Source organism: Branchiostoma floridae, chromosome 10 (genome assembly GCF_000003815.2).
Source record: "Branchiostoma floridae strain S238N-H82 chromosome 10, Bfl_VNyyK, whole genome shotgun sequence".
NCBI lineage: Eukaryota > Metazoa > Chordata > Leptocardii > Amphioxiformes > Branchiostomatidae > Branchiostoma > Branchiostoma floridae.
In genome coordinates, this window is record NC_049988.1 from 15,265,016 (window position 1) to 15,273,552 (window position 8,537).

Genomic DNA, 8,537 nt, shown 5'->3' on the forward strand with positions numbered 1-8,537 from the left:
GCACTCGCAAAATGTTTTGGGGGCATCGCCCTCGCTAAAACCATGTGTCTTTCTAACGGAATTGCCATAAAACTTAGCCTTGCAGCAAAATTTGCCCATCAAAACGCAGGAAATAGCGTTTTAGAGGGTCAAAATTTCCTAGGTGCTGAAAATATTCTTTCGCCACCACCCCCCACCCCCCATACGAAATTTGCTGCCGCCGCCTCTGTTACAGTCCATTTGTATTACATGTATTTTTGCCACTAGCAGAGTGGGGTGCATTGAAGTACATGTTGGAAAAATCTGGAGGCAAAAGTTATGCTAAACCATTATTTTTTAACATTTTAAGACATACAGAGTAAGACCAGAATGTAGGTAACTCATGAATAGGAGTCTTCTGGTTAAAGTCTATTTTACCATAAGTTTGGTAGAATTTATATGTTCAAGTAAACGCAATGCGTATCAGCACGATTTTTTACCACTTTAAGTATATAATTTTGTGCCTTTCTGGAGTGGCAGTTATAAGAATAAGAATAAAGATGTGTTTTTTTTAATTGTGCAGGCGTATTAGTTTTATTTATATGGTACTATTCATTTGATAACTTTTAGTTGTTGTGCCAATGGTTTGACGATGTCCGTTGGCAGCAATATGTCGAGCAGGAGTGAGCACAGGTAAAGTCGTACTGGTCAACTCGGCCCAATACCGGAGACAGCAACACAAGCCATTATTTGTACTAAAGAAATCATTACATACGGTTGGTCAAAGTATTACATATTATCGTCCAGAAGTATTAAGAACGGAAGAATGTACTAAGAACAACATATGATCGGCAATGTTTTAAATGTCCAAGTCTTCTTCGCCTTCATCGGCCCGCCAGCGCATGAAGAGTTTGTCGCTTTTCTGCGAAAGAGAAAAAGTTTGAATTTGGATGTTAAAGTCATAAGATTACTGTTACAGTGTTAGAATGTGAGTGTTTTGCTATATTTTTTGTAAATTTGGTGGTTGGGCCAACTTGACCAGCTGCAGGGTGCACGTGTTGGGCTGAGTTGACCAGATTTGGTCCAAGCCGTCGGTACGCAACACAGCTCGGAACTGATCACTTCCAAAAGGAGAATTACCCTCAGTACATGACCTATGAACAGGAGAGAATTGTTTATCAACACTGACAAAAAAGCAAGTTGCTTGGAGCTCAATGTCCAAAACCACCGAGCAGCGGAGCAAATGGCCGAATTTTATCAAGCTCGTGTTACACAACCCCTTGCTGCCCCGGGCGCGGGTGAAGGGGCGCGCGCTCAAGCTTGTACATTGGTCGGCTACCGCCTAAGTCGGCCATATAGAGTATGTTTTGTCCAGTCCTTCCTTCGTTTTGTGGTGCCTAGAGAAAAATGTATATCACTCATACCTCTGTAGTAACATCCTCTTAAAGATTTATGTATTTGGAGCCAGTAGGTGTTTAGTTTTTAAGGTGTGGTCATATGAGATATTCTCTCTTGCTGTGACGCCGTCGCCATATTGTCGTCGCGTCCTCCATTGTGCTATTCTGTCCGCCATGATGGTGGATTTGTGAGTTTTTTGTGATTTCGCTAAGTCAAATCGGCTGAAACGATTCTTACTTAAAATTAAAAGCATAGCATTTGGCACCGTGCATTACTCGTACATACTTTGTGGTTTGTCCAAATTCAGAGGGCGAAAAAACGGCATGCACCAAAATTTTTGGAACGAGGGGCGGACATACCCCACAGGCAATTGGAATGTGGCGGCACCTGTCGCCAAAATGGGGTCTTTGCATAGTTAAGAAGAAGCTTCTTTTGTCCATGAGTTTTCTTTTACTTTTGAGTCTCGTTCATATTCTGTTACCCAGAGTAGTCTTCTTTGACTTCAGTTTGTTCGTTTTCCGGACAGAAGTTGGCCTATCCAATGGGTTTCCGGTATTTGATGACTTTATAACGTATAACGAGTTTATTTTTCATATTCTGTGCTTCTAGCCTTAGTAGGTTGTATCTGTATATGCCGACAGTTTTTTGCTATCGCAGATTATCGGTATACGTAGATGGACGGATTATTTTCCTCGTATAGATCTTTTAACATCTGGTGCTATAGATTAGTCAGCCAAGGAGGAGATTTTAACCTCCTTGGTCAAGCACACCTGTATTCGATGTAGCCGCCTAAATGTGCCACAGAGTATGCTTTTAGTCTAGTCCTTCCTCTGTCTTGTGGTGTCTATACTGTAGAGATTTTGTCACATTCTACATATTCCTCTGAAGTAACATTCCCTTCAAGATTTTTTTTAAGCCGGTCACATGTACAGATGTCTGGGGAAGTCCCTTGTTTGGGATTTTTAACGTCCGCCATGACGGTGCAGATCTGCTGAAAGTGAAACTATTCTTACCATTTGGCATTGTGCATTAAGATGACTGGTGAATCCCTACTCTCTGGTTTGTCCAAATTCCTATGAACAAAAAACGGTATTACTCAGGTTAGACTTTCCACAACATGCAGAGGTTAGCGTTTCAATAACCCAGTGATCAATGTGCCACCAAGGCATTTATTGTAAGTGGCAGTACCAGTACGGCAAAATGCATATGGCGTCTTCATGCCACATAAGTTTTGTTTTGCTCGTCAGTGGCGTCCAGACTCTCTTACCACAAGTAAAAAATCTTTAAAAAAACTTGATTTTAGTTTGTTCGCATAGAGAGTCATGATTACTTATCCTGTGCCGAAGCTACTACCATCAAGTGCAATCTGTGAAAGTATTGTAGGCCTTATCTGAACATACGCAGCCTCGCACTTGATGCATTACCCTCCTTTAACGCACACATCCTTTGTCGGAGTTGTACTCGCCTTCATGATAGAAGAAACCGACTCTGGGAAGATTTTCGTGATAATAAATGTTATTTTCACATAGGATGTAATAGTTTCAGAAGTGCTAACTCACATGAATCCAATAAGATACAAGCTAGTGCAGTAATGCTCCACTTAAGCAAACAGGTACAATAAAGTATCACTAAATACATTATGTTGACTTTGTGAAAATAGTAAGAACAATTTTCAACAAATGATACTGTCCAACATGGCATAGTTGTTACCTATGCTATAATGGTTGAAACCCAGTCCAAAGTTTTTCTTCCTCACCTGTGGGCATTGTGCAGTGGGAAACCTGTGAGTAGCCATTTTGACACGGTGATTTTGAACAAACATGTCATGTGATCTACTACTGACGCATGTGCTGAGCACGTCACCGGAACGTACTGCGCCTGCGCGAACCCTGGTGTTTTGGGGCTTGGTTAGGTCAACGTTGCATTGAAATCCCGCTTGTTGCACAGTATATGTTAGAGACATGGTTTCATGTAAAACGTACACGGGATTTTACCCTTATATACGCACGTACTTTCTTAAATGCGGCCCTTTAGTAAACCGGGGGTTTAGCAAGGTTTAGCATGTCTATACTTTTCGCTCAAGCGCAGTACGTTCCGGTGACGTGCTCATGTGCTGTACCGTACGTGGCGCGCATTAGCTGCAGTGACATCACCAGTTCCTTCGAAGGAATATGTTCCCATAAGAAGCTTGCCGAACGGTTTCACGGACTACATTATGTGGGACATATCAGCAGACCTGATAGGTAAGCATTGAGAGAGATTGGTTGTTGGACGGATACAGTGGCAAATACTTATCGTAGACATTAACTTGGTTATGTTGCAGTAAAAGTACTCATTGACATTATACTGTGACCTGTTTCTTCCCCAGGTACTAGTCCCACCCGGTGATTCCTGTCCGGTAAGTCCCGCGACGATGAAGTGTTGTAATTCTGAGCGAGCCTGGTAAAATAGCAGGATTTTCAAGAAAAACACATTGTATCACAAGTTACATAGCCACAGTAAGAGATACAGCATATAAAAGTAGTCAGGTATAGTCTCTCTCCCAATCTGTTGCCGTTCATGTAGATCCGGACGCACATCTACCATGCTCAAAATGATGATATACAACCCCTGATCGTCATGCACGTATGGTTTAGTTGACTTTGTGTGTCTATTCTTCCCTTTTGGGTCTCTTTCTAGTGCTGTGAATGCTGAAAATATCTCAATTTCCCTACCAAACAAGTTTGTAAATTCTACACAATACATACATGAACGACCTTGAAGTTGAACGTTTTTCCATTGGTGCCATGTAGAATATCATGAACATTCTACTCTTATTTTCAAATGTAGCGGTCAAAAAGCTCCAAGGTAGCATCCAACATTTTCTGAAGGCGGTTTACGGGCAGATCCTTGGATGGCAAAGTCCATCGACACGATTCGTGGCCGTTTTGTTGTTGAATTTATGCACATGTAGCCGAGAAAGGACCTGCAATGTAAAGTAACATTGGGGACGGTTAAAAAGGCTGAAATCCACCAATCTAGATCAAAACGCCGTCTGTGACTACGTGTTTTTAATGCCTTCTTCATACAAGGAAGGTCTGGAATGGTTTTGCATCCGTTTCCAGCAAACAACAAAATTATTCACTCTATGCTACTCTTCTTTCCGACACTCTCAACACAGCAACAGAAATGGCCGCACAACAGAAATGACCGCACGGGAAAAGGACGACGTTGGACTCGTGACTCAGGCATATCTTGCACAGGCATTTTTATTCCTGCCCAGGAAGCCTTCTCTGACTGTGGTGCTTCTTTTGGCCTTGGTTTCTCGTATGTGGAGGAACATGCTCCTTTGCTTATAACAGAAGTAAATTTTCAAATACCGGAACAAAGGTCACTTCTTGGCGTCATATTCTGTCAGTGTCTGCACCAACCAACTTTAGTATGTTGACCAAGTAAAAAATAGCCTTATTACAAGTACCTATCAATCATTCGCCACACCTTGCCAATGATTAAGGAACAAAGAAGATGCCATAGCAGTCAGTCATCTACCTCAAAATGAGGCGGTAACGAATTTTCAGTATAAGCAGCGAACTAGGTCCACGGACTGGGCCAACCCGTCTGTATGCTCCAATTTGACATTTAAGTACATGTTTGTCTAATTTTATGGCGGGTTTATAAGAGTACCATGGCTATCTGCATCTGTACGAGTTTTGTCCGTATATCCGCGTAACGAACCAACTTCGCAGGCAGGCGTCGTGGCGGTACCTAAAATGTTAACGTTTATACACCAAGGACAATTCAATGAAGGACAGGTGTTAATAAATAATAGCCTTTATTGCACATTCATGCCCTATCGGGCTAAGTACAGGCATGTAGATAGAAAAGGTAGTAATGCAGTATACATGGTTTCTAAAACATGGATTCTAAAACTAGTCTATTACATTTGTTCGGCTTCTTCTCGTTTCTTAGTAATGTTGAATATGTAGCTTGAGATGTGTTTGTATAATGTCGTTCGATCAAACCTCATAAGAAAAATGAATTTTTCAACACTAGACAAAGATTCAAAGCGAGGGAACTTTCCTATAATAAAGCTAAAAAGAATACTTCTATCATTAGTATATAAACTACAATCTAATAAAAAGTGGGCTTCATCTTCGACCTTGCTCAAGTTACAAAACTGACAGATTCTTTGCTCCAGAGGTGTGCGGTTGTGCCTCCCTGTTTCAACACGGAGTACCTTACTTGGACACTTCATCAGACCTGATGATGTTAGCACTTATCTCTAATGTGAAATTACTTTAACCAAGCTCTGGTATATTTTCCAGGATCAACCTGTTACTATATTACAAGATTGACAAATCAAGATCCGTCAAATTTTTCAGTGTAACACTTATCGAAAAGAGTAGGGCTAGGGACCCTTTCCGGTCAGTCTTTTTACCGGAAAACACAGGAAAACACAGTTAAACACCGGAAAACACCGGAAAACACACGAAGGAGTGAATAATCTACTGAAATACAGTATGTTTTGATGAGTAAACATGACAGGCACGTAGGACACCGCTTTATTTGTAATTTGGCGGACTCAGGACGTGCTGCTTGTGCAAAATTATGTAACGTTGACGGCTAGAAGAAGCAAGCTTTATTAAGAAATACAGAAAACAGATTCTTATCACAATCCGAGTAGATTCATATATATTATATATATAACAATATATAACAGATTTTTGCACTGAAATTCGGTAGATATCAGCTGTCTTGTTGTGAAAGTATCAGACCCCGCTAAACAAACATGTATTCTGCAATGAAAACAAACATGGCCGCCGGGTGGCGTCGGTCCGGCCCGTCGTCTCATGCATTTTCTGACGATTTCTTCATTCCAGGGCCATATGTAGATTATTCTGTGGCAAAACATAGCGACCTGTCATGTTTACTCATCAAAACATACTGTATTTCAGTAGATTATTCACTCCTTCATGTGTTTTCCGGTGTTTAACTGTGTTTTCCTCTGTTTTCCGGTAAAAAGTCTGACCCGACCCTTTCCCGGTGTTGAGTGGATTGAAGCCATTCCGGACAAAATGGGGAAGGGAATTTCCTGAGCAGCCTTCGTAACCACTGCTTCTCTTAGTGAGATTTTTTTTGACTTAGGAAGAAGAGATTTGGTTACAGTTGTACAATGTAACCCGTATCAATGAAGTGGCCTTCGTGCCATACCTTGAAGTGAAAATCGGATCTTATTACGCAAAAGAAAAGAATAACCAGGTACCGCCACGACGCCTGCCTGCGAAGTTGGTTCGTTACGCGGATATACGGACTGTACTCGTACAGATGCAGATAGCCATGGTCTGCTTGACGCACATATAGTTGGGTGCAGAAATTTAAGTTACACAACGATCAACAACAACAAAAAAACACAGCTAAAACCAAAACTGCTTCGGCTGGCAATCAATTTCCCGCTCGAAAATATTCCCACCAAGGAGGTTAAAGAATCTTTTACCTCCTTGTTCCCACCAAAAACTGTTCCAGCGCCACAACTAAGCTTACGTTCCTGCCATGTACCTAGATGCCCATGGCACACAACAACGTACACACAACGGCGTACTGTAGAGAACGCTAGTCTGTAAACACTTACTCGCTTAAAAGCGCGTCTAATATCGAAGTTTCTTCGTGGAGCATAACTTGCTAGTTTTTGTTCGCATTTAGTGTAAACGTGGTTTCTCGTTGTTACAGCATAAGGTGCACTAACTAATGGTTATACAGATGATTATTTGACTACAAAATATCTTTCCAACGAAATAAACTGAGAACATACCCGACGAGGTAAATGTAGAAAGATTATTCTAGAGTAAGATTGAGGGAAACCGATAAGATAAAATTCAGTTGTTCACCAGATGGAAATTTCAGTAGGTATGTGTACTAATGGCCACATTTCGAGTTTCATAGTTGCAGGCCCGCCATTTTGAGAGCTCTACATGAATGTCTGTCAGTAGTGTAAAATACAAGGGGCTAAATGCCCTTCAAAAACATGTACAAACACACATCGTACGATAGTAAGTGCATGGTATGCTTTAAGGTGTAACATCTTTGCATAATGGACAAAAAAAAACGATACAATATAGAAAATTCTAGCCAGAGCCACGTCACCACAAAGAAGACTGGCAATTTGGGCCGACTGCGCAATCGATAGTAGTGCTCATTCCAGCAATGAGCCCCAAACTGTCGATTGCGCAGTCGGCCCAAACTGGCTGCTTTCTAAATTTTCTATAGTGTGTTTATGGGGATATGATCGACGGAAATCTAGTTTCCGAATCAAGTTTAGAATTTAACGCAGTGAATTTTCTGGACATTTCAACAGCCAATCATGACGAGGCAACCTCTTTGTACTTTACCATTTACGGAAATCAAGACTCACTGTCACATTCAGAAAAACAAATTTCTAGTGTGTCGCACTTCTCGTCGCTTAAGGAAGTTACTGGCTGTGTGTTATCGTGAATTGGTACCCCGTTTAGGAAAGACAAAAAAAGCTCAAGTTTTTATTGTACCATAGCTACACTCAAGGAGGTTGTATAACCTCCGTCCTACACTTCATGTCGTTCGGGAAAGTTACACCGACCGGGAGGTACGGTACATTGGTTCCCCATTTAGAAAATTAAAACAAAAAGGCATAATCTGTACCGCGGGTATACTCTCCAAGCTGAGGTTGAATCGCGCAGATATAGAAGTAGTCGGAAAATTTCACCGGCGCTCTTAGGCGCTCTTTCTAATTTTTCCGACTACTTCTATATCTGCACGATTCAACCTCTGCCTGGAGAGTACGACAGGTACACTTCTCATCTTTTGTGGAAGTTGCTAACTGGGTGGTACGGTACATTGTTGCCGCGTCTCGAAGAAACAAGAAGGCATAAGCTGTACCTCAGCCACACTTCTCATATGACATTTTTTGTGACATTTGTTCTTTTTCCAATCGATATTTTTACTCGCATGTCGTGGTAACAAATATTGGTTCGAAAAAAAATCCTTTCACCTCCCGTTTTAGTTCCAGGCAATACATTTATGGAAAATTACCTTTTGCAGGTAGTTTTCATTTCCATATTAAAAACACCAACATACAGTCTTTACGGACGTGGTAGAATACTTAGTCTAGTATTTTCTATTGGTGACTGCAGGTTGACAGTGCATGCATGTATTGTCTAAGGGTCACAAAG